At 45.4% G+C, this 20,294-nt stretch overlaps 1 protein-coding gene across 2 annotated transcripts in view; it reads left to right on the forward strand.

Moving 5' to 3' along the window:
• Positions 1-20,294, forward strand: part of LOC147669865 (tripartite motif-containing protein 2) — a 286,411-nt gene that overhangs the window by 46,122 nt on the left and 219,995 nt on the right. The window contains exon 1 of one of the 2 annotated variants that reach the window (XM_086948190.1): positions 10,429-10,949. The exons of the other annotated variant lie outside the window; for it this stretch is intronic. The gene's annotated coding sequence lies outside the window, so the exon portion shown is untranslated. Of the gene's footprint in view, positions 1-10,428; positions 10,950-20,294 lie in introns of those variants that run through there. 2 annotated transcript variants of the gene reach the window in all.

Consider the following 20,294-nt stretch of genomic DNA (forward strand, 5'->3'; position numbering starts at 1 on the left):
TCTTGCGCATTTGAAGTGGTTGAGCCAGCAGATTAACAATGCGAGCTGAGCCAAATGTCTGGCTTGGTTCTAAGAGCCAGTGTACGAGCTGATATGAAAATGTTTGGCATGTAAATCATGCAATAAACATCATGTAAAAATATGAAAAATTCTTGTCAGTATTCAAAAAAGCATATTTCTTTAATATTCGGAATAGTTTCACTGTGGTTCGTCGGGTGGTATATCACTACATTGATGGGCATGTATTAAAAGTGATAGTTCTTAATCATGGACTTAGAAGCATTCATCACCCACCTACTCCTTGGTCTGACGACAATGGTATTGGTTAACAAAGAGTCAAGGCAGTTGTCATATGTACTCTCTATGTGGCTATATTCATATTATACATGGAACACTATTATAGCCCAGTGTTTCTTAACTATAGCCTTAGGACTCTTAGGGGTCTGCAAGGGCTACTCCGGGGATATGCGTTTTTATTCAAAATATAAAAATATTAAAATTAATACATTGTATTTGATAGCCATTGATGAAATCACTTATTGTATGATTTTACATTTCTAGGTATTTTTGATTTATAAAACTGTTTTTTGTATTGTCTTTGTTTATGTATCTCTGCAAAAACTAATAAAATATTTTGAACACAAAAAATTAATACATTAAAAATAATAAAGAACGTACAAATAAAGAAACAAAATTCAAAATGTAAAAACTTTTTCTATGTTTGATCATGAATTAATCAAAAGATTTCCATATTTGAGCATTTTTATGGTGCATACTTCTTTTTGTATTTGTGTGTATTGTTTTTAAGTTCAACTAAAACAAGCATTGGCGTTGCCAATAGGTCTCGCAGTAGGAAAGTTGGAGCTATTGGTTTTCTAAATGACATTTTATATTTATATATCGTTATTGGCATTGTCAATAACAATATATAAATATAAAATGTTATTTACAAAACCAATAGCTCCAACTTTCCTACTGCACGTCGGGGCTCGATGGAAGGGCAACTGTCGGCAGTCGCCCCAGGGGCCGTGGTGCTCGTTCACCTCCTTATGAACTACTTGCTCTGTGACTTGCAGCTTGGGCCTCTTTTACTAGCCCGTGCTGGTTGTAGCATGCCGGGTTGAACTGTTGGACACGAGGCGTGCACACTACGTACAAAATGCAAATGTCGAATTCCTCTTTGTTCTACTCCACTCATAAGCGAAGCAGAAAGTGTGCCCCAACACTTTTGGGGCACCCCTTTGGGCGTCTTACAACAACCAAAAACGCTTTCCTCACATTCCTCTCTATGAACCCACGCTCTATATGCGACACTTGACGAACTGATTGACATCCTGCGGATGACGCCCGAAAGTGCTTCTGAGCTGTGTTAGGGGTTTGAGGCGCTATGCAAACGCAACAACAATACGTTGTCTGCTTGAGGTTAAGTGAGAATGCCACCTGATTGGACGCTGCCGTAGCACTAGTTGGAACAGGCGTTGTGACGTCCTGATTCGGTTTCAGCACACCTAAAATAATGGTGCCAAGACATTAAAGTTGTCACTTTACTCTTAAGAGTAGTAATGGTACGCAGTCATCCTAATTCGGCCCCTTCCCTGGCCTTCGAGACACTTATGTGGTGAAACGAGCATGTATCTCTGGTACAGCTGGCAGCTTTGAGGTGTTTGCTGCGCAAATACCGTTTAATGAGGGCCAAAGGGCAATGCGCAGTGTTGAAACTTTCTTTTTACAGCGCTTTCTTAGTAAATAACCGTGGCTGTGGCAGTTCTAAAGGCCCTGTGCTTGTTGCAAAAGAGGGAAACATTGATTTTGTGGAAAAGAATGCAATGTTGTGAAATGTTCGGTTCGTACTTGACTGTAGTTAGACAAGGGAGGAATTTTCCGGAGGCGAGAGCGTTAATATTCTAAAAATAACGCTCAAAACGAGTCGGCTATGACTCACCCTGTTTTCTTGTGCACTCATTGCACCCTGTTAGCTTTATTGCAGCATGTGGTTGGTGAGGTCAGGTATGCGGTGCAGGATGGAGCATAAAAACAAAAGTGAAAATGTTTGTTTGGAGGGGGGAGGGGTTGTAAGTAGCTGAGACGTTTGCAGCGTTGCATATGCATATAGTATAAGGTGCCGGACTGCAGAATGTGCCTCTTCCACCTTTTCCTTGTTCATCAGTGTCACACCATATACTTAAAACAAGCAATACAATAAGCTGGCTGGTGCAGTCTCTGCATGGAGCTGCCAGTGCAGCCTATACAAAGAATAGCACTCGGATGAACAGAGACGGGCTCTGCTAGGAGGCATTTCATTTTTGAAGGTTTTGGACTATTCGGCTTCCTTAAATCTCTCAAAGAAGCCGCGCTAATAGCCAGAAATGTCACAAACGTTTCCCTGTTCAGCGATGGGCTCCCGTTGTTCCCACGGGTCACCTTGCTGTGATAAGCCCCCACATTTCTGTCACTGGGAACAAGATGAATGCATGTGGCAACCTCCGAGACAAGAGAGCCTGCCACCAGGGCGATATTCACAGACCACTATTCATTGCTATGATAACAAATAGATCAGAAATCCACAACAACGCACCGGCCGGTGTCTGGAGCACGCAGAGCGGTGCACTGGCTGACTGCATTTACTTACCTCCGTCATGGAGACAGCGGCTAATGAAGCACTCGTGGGACTGATCCCACAGACAGCGGTGCTTGTTTCACACCTTTGATCTGGCCCATTGTATTCAGTTATCAGCTTGCATGAGCCCCGGATAGCACAGGCAATGTTAACAATGAGGTCAGGAGAGGCGAGGTAGGCATCACCGCTGTTGGCGTTGCTATGGAAGTGGTAAAGTCTGATAGGGGAGGGAAAGCTCCTGGTAACAAGACAGAGGCAAGGAGTGTGGCAAATGGCCGGATGGGGGCGGGAGAGCCTGGTGGGGGGGGGGGGGGGGGGGCGGGAATGCGAGCGAGGGGAGGAGAATGGAGGGGGAGGCAAGACAGAGGCAAGGAGTGTGGCAAATGGCCGGAGGGAAGCCGGATGGGGGCGGGAGAGCCTGGTGGGGTGATGATTTCGTGTGGTGATGATCTATCTTGTCCTAACGGCTAGTGGTTCTATATAGGCGAGAGAGACAGCTATAGTAAGTTATTTAGAGAGAAATGAACAGTTGTCTGTGAGGTGTGGGAGGAGTGCCTGATGCCGGATGGGGGCGGGAGAGCCTGGGAATGCGAGCGAGGGATGTCCGTGAGGTGTGGGAGGAGTGCCTGATGCCGGATGGGGGCGGGAGAGCCTGGGAATGCGAGCGAGGGATGTCCGTGAGGTGTGGGAGGAGTGCCTGTTGCCGGATGGGGGCGGGAGAGCCTGGGAATGCGAGCGAGGGGAGGAGTGCAGAGGGTGCAGAGGCTGGGCTTGCATGCGATGCGCGTGCTTGTTTGTTCACGTGATTCATGTGAACTTCAAGAAAACCGCGGCTGAAAGCCCTTGGTTTCACGAGGATTTTGCCGACATGAATTCTCGCTCCGCTCAATGCGCTTGCGCGCATTGATAGGTCGCGAGACCTAAAAATTGCCTAGGCTGGGAGTCTCCGGCTTCCAATCTGGACTCAGTGGGGCTCCCTGGAATGCAGAAATTATTGAGTAGGGTTCCACAGAAGTAACAAGCATTTAGAATGCAATGGTTTTGCCTTTGTTAAAGTTAGAGCTATTGGCATTGCTCTTGACATTATCTTTATTTATGTTTTTTTTACATAAATAAATGGCATTGTCATTTACAATGCCAATAGCTTAATCTCTCGCAAATGCCACACACAAACACCCACAGAGAGCCCCCACACACACACAGCGCCCCCCCACACACACCCACACAGAGCCCTCCACACATACACTCACACAGAGCCCCCCACACACACACCCACACAGAGACCCCCCACACAGAGCCCCCCCACACACACCCACACAGAGAAGAAGTATGCTACATTTAATGCGAGTCACAGGGCTTTCTACAACATCGTTGATGAGCCGTGAGACAGTAGTGACATTATAACACTCTGGCTTTAGATCTTATCCACAGAGGATACCAGACCCTTCTGGTGTGCATTAGTTATCATTCTGCGCAGTCTGTATTCGATCCATCAATCTCGGCGTCAATGGAGAGCGCGAGATACCCGGAAAAATAAACTGCGTGCGCATGACGCAGCCCCCACCTCCCAATCCTGACAGGAGCCGTTCAACACGGGAAGCACCCCTTACATCGGATACATCGCATCGCGCTGACATTGCAACGCAGCGATTACATCGTGCCCGTCATCACATCGCATGAGAACGCATGCAAGTGCATCGCATTAGCTAATGCATCGTTAACGATGACATCGAATTTACTTGAAATTGGGAAGCGAGCACATTGCTATTTCAATACAATATAAAGAACAATGTTTATTTAAGCACATTAAAACGGGAAGCAGCGCATAGGAAGAACCGAGCACATTAAAACGGGAACATATAAAGAACAATGTTTATTTAAGTAATTTTACTTGAAATTGGACATAATGACACAATGTGACAATATAAAGCGAGCACATTAAACATTAAAACGGGAAGCAGCGCATAGGAAGAACCGAGCACATTAAAACGGTAACATATAAAGAACAATGTTGATAATTTTACTTGAAATTGGACATAATGACACATTGCAATATATTGAAAATTGTAATATATTTTTTTTGAAAACCTTTGATGGAAAGTGTATAAGTAAGCAAAACATCAACAGCAATCACTGCGACAACATGTGGTCTAACGGAAACATAGGCAGACTTTGGTGCTGACAGACACGGTTCGTGCCTGCTATCATCCACTCATACCAAGATAATATACTTCTGATAATATTCTTTTTTTTTTTTTAACTTTGATGGAAAGTATTTATCACGCACATTTCAGGTCGTTATATCAATATACTAATGGATGGATGGGTGCGTGCCTGGATGGATGGGTGGGTGGGTGGATTGGGTGTTGAGATGGGTGGATGGGTGGGTGGATGGATGGGTGGATGGATGGGTGGGTGGATGGATGGATGGGTGGATGGATGGATGGATGGGTGGATGGATGGATGGGTGGGTGGGTGGATGGATGGATGGGTGGGTGGGTGGGTGGGTGGGTGGGTGGGATGGGTGGATTGGGTGTTGAGATGGGTGGATGGATGGATGGATGGGTGGGTGGGTGTGATGGGTGGATTGGGTGGATTGGGTGGTGATATGGGTGGATGGGTGCATGGATGGATGGATGGATGGTTGGATGGATGCGTGGATGGATCGGTGGGTGGGTGGATGGATGGATGGATGGATGGATGGATGGGTGGGTGGGGAAGGCTGGGGCCTCCTGGGATATTCCTTTCTGTGAGTTTACAGTACACTCTGAGGGAGCAGCGCATATGCTGACAATTTACATAAAGCGAGCACAATTACTAAAGAACAATGTTTATTTAAGTTATTGCAATATGCAGCGCATATGCGAGCACAAACAAGCAAAGCAGCGCTTTACCCGCTAAATAATTACGCCAATGTGTCATGCAGAAGTTGTGAAGTCATGTCATGTTGGTGCACTGGCAAAATCTTCTAATGCATATCTGAGTGAGGTAACATTCAAAGACCTATACCATGTTGAGCTCTACTACATTACTGAGTTTTTAATTCTGCCTTCAATATTAGGGATACATATTCTGAAGTTGATATTTTTGCAGCACAATATTTCTATTTTCAATCTTATCCTAAACGACCACCTACATAAGTGATTCGATAAGTGATTCACTTCATTGTGTTGATAGGGTTGCCATCCATTTTCTAATTTTTTTTGTATTTTAAAAATACATTTCTTGTATATAGAAAATATATTTCGTTGGGAAACCACAGGACTCAATGTACATGCTTGTTCTAGGGAGAACTAGTAGCTTGTTAAAGGTTTCGCCCTCAATCAGATATTTAACTGAGTGAACTTATGCGACTTTAGTTACACATCTGAAGTTTTAATATTAAAAATAGTCATACTTGGACAGAGGTAATTTTCATTTTGGCAAGATGGCCATATACGTGCGAGCTTCATCATTTTACCCTGTTGAAGTCCGTCATCCACAGTTGTCTGATTTTAATGCCGCCACGTCTTGTACCAGACAAGTGAACAGCCTGGTGCTACACTCTAATAGGGGGAGGAAGCAACATGGCACATTGTGTCGCTTGCACCTCTCCATCACACGCCAACCGCATCTAAATCCCATTGTTATCAGCGAAATAACAGTGCTTCGGAGTTTGCAAAGTGGCTTTGAACTCGCAAATGGATCTGTGTGTTACTCTGACCTACATTATGAAAACGCTTCAAGAATGTGGCTGTGTGTCTGTCTGCATGCACAATATTAGAGTGAAACTTTCCCTATGCGTGTTGTTTTCCTCTACATCAGAGACAGAAGCACTACACCTCCTGGCGCTGCAGCTACAGCCTGTTTTCAAACACCATTCCTCTGAGAGTATTTATGACAGCGCATGACTATAAATTCCAAAATCCTTTCCGACAGCACGGAAACTGCCTCCTTTCAAAAAGGCTACCAGCGAGCATGGCTTCGACAATATTTGGACACAATCCATTTCCCTTTCAGTAATGTAATCCTGGGCTTCCAGATGCAGACTGCCCGCTCTTGAGAGGGACTGGAGCTCTGTGAAACATCGCGTTGTCATGTCGCGCGATGTAATGTCGCCTATGTGATACCCGATCCTAGGCCACGGCCGCATTTGCGTCGCAACGACGCGCGATGACAAAATCGCCGATGTAAGTGTCATTGCGATGTATTGGCCCCGATGCGAACGGCCGCGAGGAGTTTGATTACGATGGATCGTCATACAACCGTTCAACACCCCCTCCGTACACTGCGCGAGCCTCCGCAAGAGGCTGATGTGGCGTAAAACAATGCAGCATTGCAGCTCTGGTGACCCATAATAACCTCCTGGCTTGCAGGCTAGCGAGGCAGCTCAGCGGGTCAATGCGCCCACTTAAAAGAGGTCGGCGCAACCGGCATGCGAAAAATTCCAGGCCCAAGGGCCGACTCACTCATTATTTTTAATGTAGATGAAATAAGTAAACGCCCGATCAGTTTTACTGCTCGAGAGTTTGATTTTGGACTTGCTTTACAAAACCGGGGAAAGTGCGTCTATATTTATGATTGCTATTTATTGGGCGAAAAATTTTGTTTTGCTAATAAATCTGAAGCCATTTGACAGAAATATATAATTTTACAACAAACACAACCAAACTGTTTTTGTATACGCAGTCAAAGCGACCACGAGTAAGGTTACTACGCTTCAGAGCGCTGTGGAGGCAGGGTCAGAGACAAGGACCAAAAAAACAAAACAATTGAGTTAAATAGTATATTTTCTTGGTCTTTCTCTTAAACGTAACAGCATACAAAATAGAACACAAACACCATACGCGAGACAGGAATGTATGTTAAAGTAATCTGTGCAAATGTACTACTGTTCTAGTGGTAAAGCTTATTTGGTTAATGCGATCACTACAGAAGTCTGTCTGCAAACAGATGTATAAGACAAATATGCAGCAACCATGGGTTGTATATAAATTGAAAAACTTCCACTTAAAGCCCTGATTTATTAAGAATATCTGATCTGTCACCCTTAATTATATTGTTTCGGTGCCAAAAGAGGGGTTTTATTTGAACATGGTTGGCCTTTTCAGCTCACACAAGCTATGTGGAAGCAGTTCCCCGAACAGCAACCAAACCTAGTGTCAAGCCAAGGAAGTGACCCCCCCCCTGTGGGTATTAAGTTTCCGTCAGTACTAATTAACCTTACCGACTGTTCATCTATAAATCCGTCCCAGATCACTTTGCGCACCTGCTCGTGACTGATCTGCTTTCGCCATGCTGTTTCATAAATCGGCGCTCGCGCTGTGACAGGTGATAGCTTAAATGTGGATGACATTAGGACGAGAGGAATGACTAGTGATGGGGCCCGGGCCGGTAGATCATGCGACCGAGTAAACAGGGCGGTGTCAGGTCGGTTCGATTATATTTAACACATCCTGATGCCAATGCAAATATGCAAATTATTTTATTTCCCTGACTGCGTGGGCATAAAATATTAACTCTCCTCCGTTCTGCTAACAGTCATTTTAATATCCTAAACTGCATCCGTTTTCCAATAACTTTTTCCAAAGCTTTTCCTCAACGTAAACGCTCAGACTTGTGCTGTAAAACTACTTCTAAGAAGGCGCTTTTGCACCAAATATGCTGGCATTCAGAGATCATTTATAATAAAAACACTGGCCCCTTTCATTTCTATTTTAAAGCTTCCCTCGCAAAGACAGGAGACAGCAGTGTGTGCTTCTTTGCCAGCACAGAACAGTGCAAGAGGGCTCTGTTACCACTAGCCAGGTGACCCCTCTTCCTCGTATCACTCACACTTGCAGATGTTTCATCAGTATACAAAACCCACAATGTGGCAAATATTGTAAATTGTTGAGCTGTTATCAAAACAGTAAAGCAAAGGATAAAACCAGTAAATGTCACCAGCCCTTGCACCAAGAGGAATTGCCCAGTTTTGGAAGAATTTATAGAAGAGCCTTGAACACTTCAAAGTGTAAATTATCGTAGCATGAAATTATTAACATTATTGAATTCGGATATAGCCGCTGAGAGGCATTGCATTACCAGATGGTCTCCCATCTGAGAGATTACCCGGCCTGACCCTGCTTAGCTTTCTTACATCAGCATCAGACCCGCAGCCTGCCTCCTTGCTAACGTGCCGCGCACCATTCGCAGCGGGAGCAGGCACCGCAACCGACACTAAAGCAGCCTGCCTCCTTGCTAACGTGCCGCGCACCATTCCGCAGCGGGAGCAGGCACCGCAACCAAAACTAAAGTCCTGTGCACATTGCAGGGAGCTAAGAGCTCCTTCGAACACTCCTGAGTCGAACCCGGCACACGCGCCACCGGCTCACCTTAAAGAGCAGCGCCATGCCGACAATCATGCGTTACGTTAATTTAGCAGAATCACAACACTGTTGTTGGTCAACAGCAAACTGAGATAATTTAAAATACTGATCTCCCACTTTCGCTCAGATGTCGGGAGGCGGGACAGCGTCTCCTGATTTCTCCCCGGCCGACGGCAGTGAAAGCACGGGGCAATGCCGGGTGGGCACCGGCTTGTGTCAAATAAACAATAATCGAGGCAGTGAGTGATCGCGCGGCCAATCGCATCGCGGCTCCAGCGATGACGCGGCGGCTCGAGAACCACTCCTAGCGCGGCGGCACTGAGGGGGCTCGACCGCCTCAGCCAATGGGAGGGCAGCTCCTTCGTTCTTGCTCTCCGCGGCCCCGGCGAGGTCCTAAAGTTATTCTTGGCCCCGGGCAGCGGCGGCAATCAGGGAGGCAGCGTTTGCACCGTAGTAGGAGGCGGCAGAGCGCTCGGGGTGCCATTAGTGCCTTACCAGATTCGGGGGCGTTCCCGAGGGCTTTTGGCTGACGTGGCGTGACGTCGCCAAAAGCCAAAAATTCTTGGGAACGCCCCCGAATCTGGTCCGGCATTGACGGACAGGCCCGTCTCCCAATGGCTAGCCTCCATTTATGGAGCTAGCCAATGAGAGAGTGGGGACAGTCCAGTCCTCACACACACACACATCATTAAGTTTTTCCTAGCCATGCGTACTTCGTACGCATTGGCTAGGCAAAACCTAAAAAGGGTAAGAACTGCTGTTATATTCCATTAAATCAAACCAAAGGGATGGTATTGTGCAGCGCACAGGGCACACCCTGAACTCGCATATTTCAAGAAGTTCTCATCTACAATAATGAAAAAAAGTGTGCACTCTTAAATATAATATTTGCCTAGGATCACAACGTTGGTCAAATGGGGAAGCCGTGATTGATTTAATTTTTTCTTGTTCCAGATTTAGCGATGATTCAGCCAGTAGTTGGGTTAATGTTTGTCTTTCTAACTGCGTTAAGTGTGAGCGTGAGTGGCAGGCAAAAGCCTCGCGAAAGCTGGCCTCGTTTTGGGGGTCGAAGGACCAAGAGTTGCTCGAGCTGAGGCAGAGTCCGTCATCTGGCTCGAGGCTGCCTCGAGCCCTCAGTGGCTCGCCCGGCTCCACTGCGCATTCATTGTATTCAATACAGTGGGCGTGTGACGCAGCGAGAGCGCTGCATCCATTATTGCATGCTTTCTCTTCTCACGCGCCTGAGAGGAATTAGAGTGCCATGCGGTGTGCCTCGTCGTTGAGTGCTTGCCACTTCCCCCTCAGGGCAGCGGCGCAACCCGCAGCCTTCTCGTCGTTCACATTTGGCAGAAGAGTTATGTTTTTCGCCGCGCCCTCCCTGGAGCCGGCTGTCTGCATAGGGGCAGAAAAATCCTGGCCCCGCCCCCTTCCTCCTCCCCTAATCCGCGGTGACATCCCCGCGACCACGCGCCATGGACCACTGAGGCTGAAACAGCTGATCGCTGATTTATGAACAAGAGCCAACGCATCTCATCCTAGCCCTCTGCTGCATCCTATCCCACAATGCCTTGCACCGTTTGCTGCAGTCTTCCAACGCAGGCTGGGCGGATGGGGCAAGAGGGAGAGATGCACTAAATGAGATTGATTGGATTGGTTCGTTCCAGGGGCTCCCCCCTAGTCAGCAAACCTAGGATTTTCTCTCCCCTAATGACGACACCGAGCTTCCTTTTGTGCGCGCCATCTCCTGCCCCCCACCTGCCATGGAGGCTCACCTCGTCCAGTAGCAACCTGCCTTCCCTGCAGTGAGAGCTCCCCAGCTGGGGAAGAGAGTCAGTCCTCCCCCCCTGGTCTCTTGACATCCTCCGGAACTTGCCGTCAGCCAGAACGATGCTTCCTTCTCGCGCATCCCTGGAGGTCGCGGCCATGGCCCACAGCAGGACTGTCATTCCTGCCTCCTGCTGAATTGGCATTTTCTGCAGAAATGGGTGAGTGCTCTTCTGTGTTTCATTGTGATTTGTGTGTTTTCTGTGCTTTATTTGTACATTGTTGGCGCAGCTGGAGAGCTGCAGGCTGAGGGGGAAGGGAGCCACACCGATATCACACATACTCGCATTGGGGATTTTGCACATAAATGATGCCGTTCATGGAGAAGGTGGCAGGTATTAGATTGCACAAGTGATTTGAAATGTGACTCTATCAGGGTATAAAATGTGCCCTTGCCACCGTTCTGCAATAATTTAATGGCTGCAAGGCTCATGATGACTTTGCGTTCTTAGGCCGCGGCTTACAGTCTCCTGCTGTAAACAGATTCTGCGTTTTGTTCGTTTGCAGGCACAGAACAGAGGCTGTCTTTTAGAGACGCCCTTCCTTCTCCTCCCTTGATCATGCCGAGCATAGAGCCCTCGCCGGTGGTGCCAAGGCCCGGCGGACCCATTGCTGCCGTCGCCATTGGAAACGTGTTCATTCATAATGCATGAATACATGATTGTGATGCCCGGCGGAGGCTGCCGGCATTGATTGTCACCTCGAGAGGGATGGGGCTGACACGGTAATCTAGGCATTGGGCTGTGAGTGGGTACTCCTCTTGTGAGCAGACGCCCCTGGTTTTCCCAGGTTCAAGTCGTTATATTATTGTGTCTTTAGAGAGTGCCTATGCATTTTTGTGGGTACTTCAAAGCGCTGCTGATGAGATGGGAGGGGGGGGGGGGGGGGGGAATGGGAGGGGGGGGGGGGAATGGGGGTGGGAGGGGTGAGGGTGATGGCCAAAGTAGGAATCCGGCAAGAAAAGAGGAAATAGAGGGATAGGTTATGGCATCCAGTTTGTTTTAGACAGTGTGTTTTAGCTGTTAAGTGAAAGGTTGAAGAGACGACTAGCACACTCCAGAGTTCCTTGTGGTTTGAGATTTTCGTGGAATGAAAGCCCAGGATATTCAATGTCAGGGCCATTTGGTAGTCGTTGAGCCTCTATTGCTGTATAGAGAGCATCCACCAATTACAGTCCTTTTTGTTGACATGAGGTCCATTAGTATCTGCACAAGAAGTTTCTCGTATGTGTGTGTCAGTGGTGTTCAAGTGGTGTGTATTGGAGGTGCAGGTATGAGGTCAGGTTTTTAAAAGTCCCATTTTTAAGAGTAAACGTTACTATAGGAATGAGAAGTGCCTGCCTCTTACATCTTTCAGGGGGCAAATGTGCGTCTAGGATGGCGCAGTTCTGTCAACTATTTTGGCCTAGCCCAGTAACCCTGTACGTCCTGATCTTTCCTTACCAATTCTTAAGAGTGGGATACAGAGCAGACCTTGCTCTTGCCAACCAATCACGTATCCTGGGATCTTTGAAGCACCTACCTATGGTGTGGAGCAATGTACTGGAGGTTTGTGGTATTGTCTCTTACTGGAGGTGTGTGGTGTTGTCCCTTACTGGAGGTTTGTGGTATTGTCTCTTACTGGAGATGTGTGACATTATCTCTTTGTGGATGGTTGTGGTATGGTCTCTCACTGGAGTTTTTTTTCATTATCTCTTACTGAAAGGTTGTGGTATTGTCTCTTACTGGAGGTTTGTGTCATTTTATCATACTGGAGGTTTGAGGTATTGTCCCATTTGAGTTTGTGGTATTGTCCCTTACTGGAGGTTTGTGGCATTGTCTCTTGCTGGAGTGTTGTGGTATTGTCTCTTACTAGAGTTTGTGGTATTGTCTCTTACTGCAGTTTGTGGTATTGTCTCTTACTGCAGTTTGTGGTATTGTCCCTTACTGGAGGTTTGTGGTATTGTCTCTTACTGGAGGGTTGGGGCTGGTCTTCTTGTGCAGCACACAGGCCACAACTGCTTTTCTGAAATCGGAAAAGATTGTCGGTTGCAGAGATTTACTCGAGTCAGTTGTCCCAGAACGTTCATGTTATTGGTTTTCAACTGGACTACATCCCCTTGCTAAATATTTGGGATTTTTAGAGCTGCAAGTCTTGCCCCCTCTTGCAAGCAGCACGTCTGGCCTTTCATATTCAAAGTCGGCTCCAAGCTGTGAGTGTCTGGGCTGGGTCTGTCTTTTGTCGCTCTCTTGCCGTCTGGCATTCCTTTAGCTGAAAATCAGCATAGTTTAATTAAGACAAGGTCATCCGCCCTGGTGGTCAGTGACCCTCGTAGCCGAAGTGAGTTGCAATCCATGCACTCGTGACGCTCTTCCGCGGGCGCCTGGTGTGAACTGCGTCTGGGCCCCCGTCCCTTCTCAGGGGGTGTTGGGGTAAAAAAAAGTGGAGATAACGTACGCCACTCCTGGCCTGGTTTTTAAAAGACCCTTAACTCGCAAAGAATTGGGCTCACTTCTTTACATCCTTCGCTAAAGCCGCGCAATCTATCTTGCCTCAAATAGCTCACTAATATCAGCAGTCGGCGCTCCAACATCCCACCCCTACACCTCCCAGCACCATGTTCTTATCAAAATGAAACTTTTAACCAACTTTAAGACCCACAGTCCTCATGTACCCGTCTTCCAGGGCACAAGTCCTAAAAAAAAGAATTGGGGGGATGCTGACATTACGACAGGATGTGAGGTCACGAAAGGTGGCTTGCATTATCAGACTCATTGCCTCCCCTCGCGCACCCCTTGGATGCTACTCCATCAGAGAAGCCAGCGCGTTAGCAGCGTTCTGAATGAGCTCTGATCTCGCCCCAGAGAGGCAAACGAGTGAATGTGTGGCTCCATTTGCTCTAGTTATCGAGCTCCTGGTAAAATAAGGGGGGGAGGGCATCTCGTGCTTCCCTTTTGATACCACCTGATCAAAATCCATCCTAAACTCTTGTCCTCCCTGTGAGGTCTCCAGCCCATTTTGCAACACAATGACCACAAATCCACACCAATGCACCTGAAGGATAAAGCACACCAGTTAACCTCCATCTTTCATCCCATCATCCCATATCCTCAAAGAACCCCGCTTGCAGACACTCTTCCACCTACCTATGTCCCTCAGCCTTGCGCCCCTGAGCCCCTGTTTGAAACCCTTCATAACGGCCCCTATTCTAAATGAGTGAGTCTAAAACCCCTCTTCTTCTTCTGCACATCCCTGGTACCTGTCTGAAACAATGGCCCAGTGCATACCCCTCCATCTCACAAATCCCTACATGCTCTTGACCAGGCCATCGCCTTCTCTTCTTACTCTCTAATCCGCACCATGCCACCTTTTCCTATTTGCTCTGTCTTACTCCTCCTCATGCAAATGCCCCCTCTGCCTCTCCTCATGTTTATTTAGCCGCTGGCATCCCTTTTGCTTCCTCAACCTCCGAAACCTTAAAGACCCCAATGTACAACACTGTAGAATTCACTCAAACAATGCTCTTTCCCAGGCAGCTGCGCATGCGTAACATGCCCGGTCCATTATTCTTTTCAAAATGTCCACTGTGATAGGCCTGTGCACATCCCTTCTTCATCCATTTTCGTAGTCCACTCTTCCAGGAAAGTCTCCTCAGTTCACCCTGCATGGGTCGTACACCCCTGAAAACATTTCCCATAGAATGCAATCCCTGCCAGTTTGCCCAATGTGGTTATAGGCACTAACCTCTTCTCAACGTCACTTATTAAAATGTTAATCATTCACCCTCCTTCCTTCCAGCTTAAGTCCAATCGACCTCATGCTTTGTGGCACGAGTGTCCCATTTAAATCAGCTTTGTGGGCCAAACTCCAGACTTCTGTGAACAAGATACTTTGTTAGCCACTTTGTTGTCCCGTCCAGGTACGTGCCTCACCCTGAGCATCGGTTCGCATCACAAGCCTATCATAACCAGTTCGCTCAAAAGGCAAAGACATAACCGGTCCATTGTCAGTCTGTTAATCACATGAACCACTGCCTCCCTGCCTGCCCATCACACAACTGACTTTCATGTCCCTCAGCTCTTCTTCCCACACTCTCGTTGCTAAGACTACTGGGACACACTCTTAGAAGGCAATACTATGCCTCTTGAGCCAGTGCTCCTCTGGCCATCTCTCCGTGCATCATTGACCTGTTGTCTGCAGAACTGCAATGGCAAGGTCCATAAACATTTGGGGCGGATCACCATCCACTGCCATGGAGTCCATCTCTGTAGTGGAAAACATACCGCACTTTTGTGCGTGATGATATCAGCGGTGGCCATTGCGTCATCATTATACGCCACCTCATTTCCTTTCCCAAAATGCATCTGGTGGAAAGGGCAGGTACCTCCCTTCTGGCCCATTGTGTGCAGCAGGAATGTGTGTCTGAGACGTGCAATTCCAGCACTCACTTACTGATAGATCCGACATTGTGCAAGGTTCAATTATTATGGTGATAAGCTCCCATTGTTATCTGTGGACCCCCCATGGTTCTTTTTGGTACTACGATTTCCTGTGAAAAAACAACATTTTTAATTGTACTTACATTCGAAGGGAAACCATACATAAACATACACCCTCTGGTATTTATTTGACCAAACTCTAAGAAGTGCAGACAAACTGGGGAACAATATGAGGTGTGGTAACGGGTAGTAAAAAGAGACCGGGAGTTTTAAATATTTATATTTAGTGTGGTTTTAGTGTATTTAGTGCTGGCTTCATAGCCAGTTCTCACTGTTGGTGATCATTGGATAATTTGATGACTACACACGATTACTCCCATTTTAATATATCCCAAACATGGGCAAGTAAAAACACAGGACTCATGTTTTTTCAGGGAGGTTCTGGTTTGTCCATTATGGTGAACTAACCAATCACTCTATAAGGCTGGCCTCCTAACCACTATGGCACCTGTTGTGTGCTAGTCTGTTTTGGTAATTGGTCAACAACCAGATCATTTCTTGATTCTACAGCATGCAGTCAGGCTTACCAATATCACTAGTTGATGTGTGCATATGTCAACAATCTCCTAATGGACTTCAGAAATATTTCTATTTGCACACCCATTCCTCTTTTACCTGCCCTTAGAGTGGCCAATTAGGGTGATTTCCTGGGGCTAAGATAATTGTATGTATGGCCAAAGGAATGTACTTTTCAATATCTTACCCACATGGATATAAACAACAGACTGCAGCTGTCTAAGTTTGCTCAATGAGCTAGAACACGAGAGCCTGTTCTTGGAAATTTCAGTGACCAGTCTAAGGAGGTGAACTGTGGGCATCAGTAGGTAATCCACAGTATATATATATATATATATATATATATATATATATATATATATATATATTACTGCTCCGTACTCCGCACCGGGACAACCCTCCTGGTCCCGCGGAAAAAAGCACTCTCGGGGGGTAATTTCAGGAATTTATTCAAAAGATTAAGGTCTAGTACCGAAACGCGTCTGTTCGTCTTGCAGCATTTGGGAGTTTGAATAAATTCCTGAAATTACCCCCCGAGAGTGCTTTTTTCCGCGGGACCAGGAGGGTTGTCCCGGTGCGGAGTACGGAGCAGTAATTTATTGAGTGGGTGCACCCCCACTACAAGGAGCACCCGCCTGAGAGTGCGAGCGAGTGGTGTGTTTCAGGAGCTTTAATATATAATATATATAGCTGGAAGCCTACTTTAAATGTGATGTTAGAGAATCCCAAAGAAGTGGTCCGGACGCAGTACCAAAAAAAAGTGGGAAGAGAATATTGTCCACTGGAGTCATTTTATTGACGATCTATTTTTGGTCTGGAGGGGTACTGAACTTGAAGCTAGCACATTTATTTCTAATCTTCAAAAAAATGAGCTAAACTTATCCTTTACCAGTACCATTAGCAAACATAGTGTCAACTTCCTAGATTTAACAGTGTACGTTGAAAATGGGAGGATCCAAACTAAACTTTACAGAAAGCCCACCAGTGGCAACACTTTGTTGCATGCTAAGAGTTTCCATCCTAAGGCCCTCAAGAGCAGTATACCCTATGGGGAGAGTCTCAGAGTCATGCGAAATTGTAGCACTATTGAGGAAACTGAGAAAGAACTAGAAATACTTAGTACTAGATTTAAAGAACGGGGTTACCCCGCAACTTGGATAACAGATGGAATCAACAAAGCCTCGAAACTGAAGAGAGAACAAATCCTCTTCGGCAATACAAAAGTTAATAATGATGAAAACCAATGCAGATTTATAACAGGTTTTAATAATCAACATGTTGAGGTGAGGAGAATACTCAACAAGCATTGGCATATCATTAAGAATGACCCTGTGTTAGGGAAAGAAGTCCCCAAGAGATCCCAAATCACTTTCAAAAAAGCGAAATCCTTCAAAGACTGTTTAGTGAGCAACACCTTAAAGAAACCCCAACCCAAAAAGACTTGGCTTGATAAAAACGGCTTTGTAAAGTGCACTAAGTGCAAGGCATGTACTCATGGCATAAACTGTAGCAAGTACAGATTGGGCCTTTCCAATAGAATGGAAAAGATAAAGAATAAATATACATGCAAGACCGACTATGCTATCTACATATTGGAGTGCCCTTGCGGGCTCCGATATGTGGGCAGCACAATCAACGAAGCATATAAAAGGATATTGCAACATCTGCGAGCAATAAAAAATGCGGACAGAGCTTATCCTGTAGCCAGGCATTTTGAAACAGTACACAATAAAGACACAAAAGGTCTGACATACTGTGTAATTGACTCGATTCCAGCTAGTCAAAGAGGGGGCAATAGACTCAATAAGTTAAGGAAACTTGAATCACGTTACATAATCAAGTTAAACACCAAGCAACCTAACGGTCTTAACATTGAAGAGGATTTACACAGACACCTATGAAATTAGTCAGTCGGTAATAACAAGTAGCAGTTGCTGAAAATATAATTGGTATTTATCTGGATCAGGTATAATTTTGTGGGCAGTACTTCCGAGAATGTGTATTACACTTGGCAGTCAACAATGGTCTAAAAATGCTTATAATGTCAAGATTATTAGTATAAGTCATAACTGGTGTATTTGCTCACTGGAGCTCTATATATTCCCTTGGAAAATGGAATTGGTGTTATATGTTTATAACAATTCAGTGTACAACATCAACAACGAATTTCCTTTGTGTATGCCGATATAGTTATTTGTTAACGGGGATTATTACACCCTAACTGTTGGAAACATCATGGTCTGTACTATGATGGATCAACGACCTCAGTTGGCAAGCCCACTTGGGCGAAATTTGTTGTTGTTTCTTGTCATGGCTGAATAGAAAGTGTAACAGAAGCGTGTTCACTTTGCAGCTTTATGGTTGCTTGTCCATGTCGATAAAGTTTTGTTGACACTTCGAGTTGATAGCTTTTAACATGTACACCAAAGAATTCAACAAACACACAGTTATGCTGCAAATAATGAATTGACCGATTTTATGCATTTGGTTAAAATGTATTTATTTATGTTGAGTCAAAATGTGTAGAATGACATTTTACGAGTAAATGAATCAGAAAGTCTGTCTTCCCTGTCGATTGACAGGCAGTGTTGATGACGTTGCATGAACTGTTTTTTCTTTAAATAATTGCCGCGCGCTTACAAACCGTAACCAGTGACCAAGGCTACTGTGTAGTCGAAACGCGTATGGCAGCGGCAGAATAAATATAAATTTGAACAATCTCACACGGCGTGGTCGTTTAATCATGGATTACAAGCGGAACTCAGTCCAAGGAGTTCCATGGTGACGACGCAACTTTCGTTAAGGCGGAGGCAGTAAATGCTTGGATATTTGTTGCACATATATATATATATATATATATATATAGCTGGAAGCCTACTTTAAATGTGATGTTAGAGAATCCCAAAGAAACCTGGGGGGCTCTGAGAAAGTGATGTGTCTAACAGGAGAGTAATGCTACACAGGACATAATTAGATTACTAAGTCGGGCACGTGTGGAACTGACGGACTGCTTTTAGCTGCTTAGTATGTAAGCTTACGCTAAAGTTTCTACATGCGGTCCAGTCAACAAACCTTTCCTACCAGGGTAGAGAGCTGGTTCACAGACTCAACAAAATGGCCACTCAAGTGGAATGGAGACTGGGTATGCTGCTGGGCTAGTAAGGATGTACACAGCAGACTGGAAACTGGTGTAGCCCTGTTGTGAAGCTGGTGGAGTGGGAAAGATGTCCAGCGTTCTACATGTCATCCATTGGACACCTAGAAGCACCTGTTACCACATTATCTGCTGCATGGTTTGTGGAGTTAAAACAAAAACATTATGTTTCCAGCTCAAATTGATAAAAGTTACCATATAAAACGCCACACATGGTACCGCACATTGTAGCGCCTTTGCAAAAGCAAACTAGTCATCTTTCAGTTGGTGATTGTTGTATTCAGTTGTTAACCTAGTAGTAGTGAGGCAAACCCTTTACCCGGACAATAATATTATGAGGAGCTCCTATGGAAAAATGTGCAGTGGTAAAACTGGACTGAGTGTTGGTGGAGGGTAGCATGTTATGCTTTAAAGCCTTCTTCCAACGTCCCAACACTGAGTGACATCTCAAAACAGCGAGATGCTCCACTCAGTAGTTAAGGCTATGTATTTATTTCTATTATTTGATTTATGAAGCTCTTTGAAGAAAGCAGTTTATAAGATACTTTCCTTCTTTTAGGTTCAAACCGTATAGGCACTAATATTTATTTTGCACAAAGCAGCATATAATCAGCGCTGGGTTGACCCGGCACAGCGAAGAGGCAGTACCTTCTCTAGTATATATCCGGACGTTGCTACTGGCTGGCAAGCAGACGTGGAGTACATTTTTGACCGTCTTTCTATTGAGGGCCTATTTTATAAATATAAATGTTCACCTCTGGAAGCATGAGACATTGTTTTAATCTGGACTTCTGTGTTGAATCTCGTCTTGTGATCCTGGGCATATAGTTGCCATATTTCCCAACTTCAAACCAGGAGAACTTGCCTCAATTCTGGCTTCCGTTTGACCAGATGGTCCCTGATTATGAGTTAGATGTAGTGATAGTTACTGCATTTTCCGTAAATAGGTCATGACTTTAACACATTGTCTGATTGCAAGTTAAAAGAAATGCATGTGATATTTACCACAGGTTCTAAATACTGCATGTCTGTGGTCCACGTGCAATATATGATGCATGGGATATTTACTGCATGTGATATTAACGACATGCAAAAAATAATGCATATGGTAAATAATACTCAATTACAAGTAAGAGAATTATTAAAAACAGTGGAAAATACCTGTAGTCAAAAATAGTTGGTAAAAATTCCAGAAAGTGTAGGAGAATAAAAAAAAGCAGCAACACGCGTGATTTTGAAATGTTACTGATGCACTGATTAAATTTGCTCCACTGAATACTATTTGCTAGGGGATGGTGGCTGAGTAGAACCATTCTTTTTATTGGTATTCTGTACTGCTTCCTGCTCCAGTCATTGAG

Source organism: Lissotriton vulgaris, unplaced genomic scaffold (genome assembly GCF_964263255.1).
Source record: "Lissotriton vulgaris unplaced genomic scaffold, aLisVul1.2 SCAFFOLD_431, whole genome shotgun sequence".
Taxonomy (NCBI): Eukaryota; Metazoa; Chordata; class Amphibia; order Caudata; family Salamandridae; genus Lissotriton; species Lissotriton vulgaris.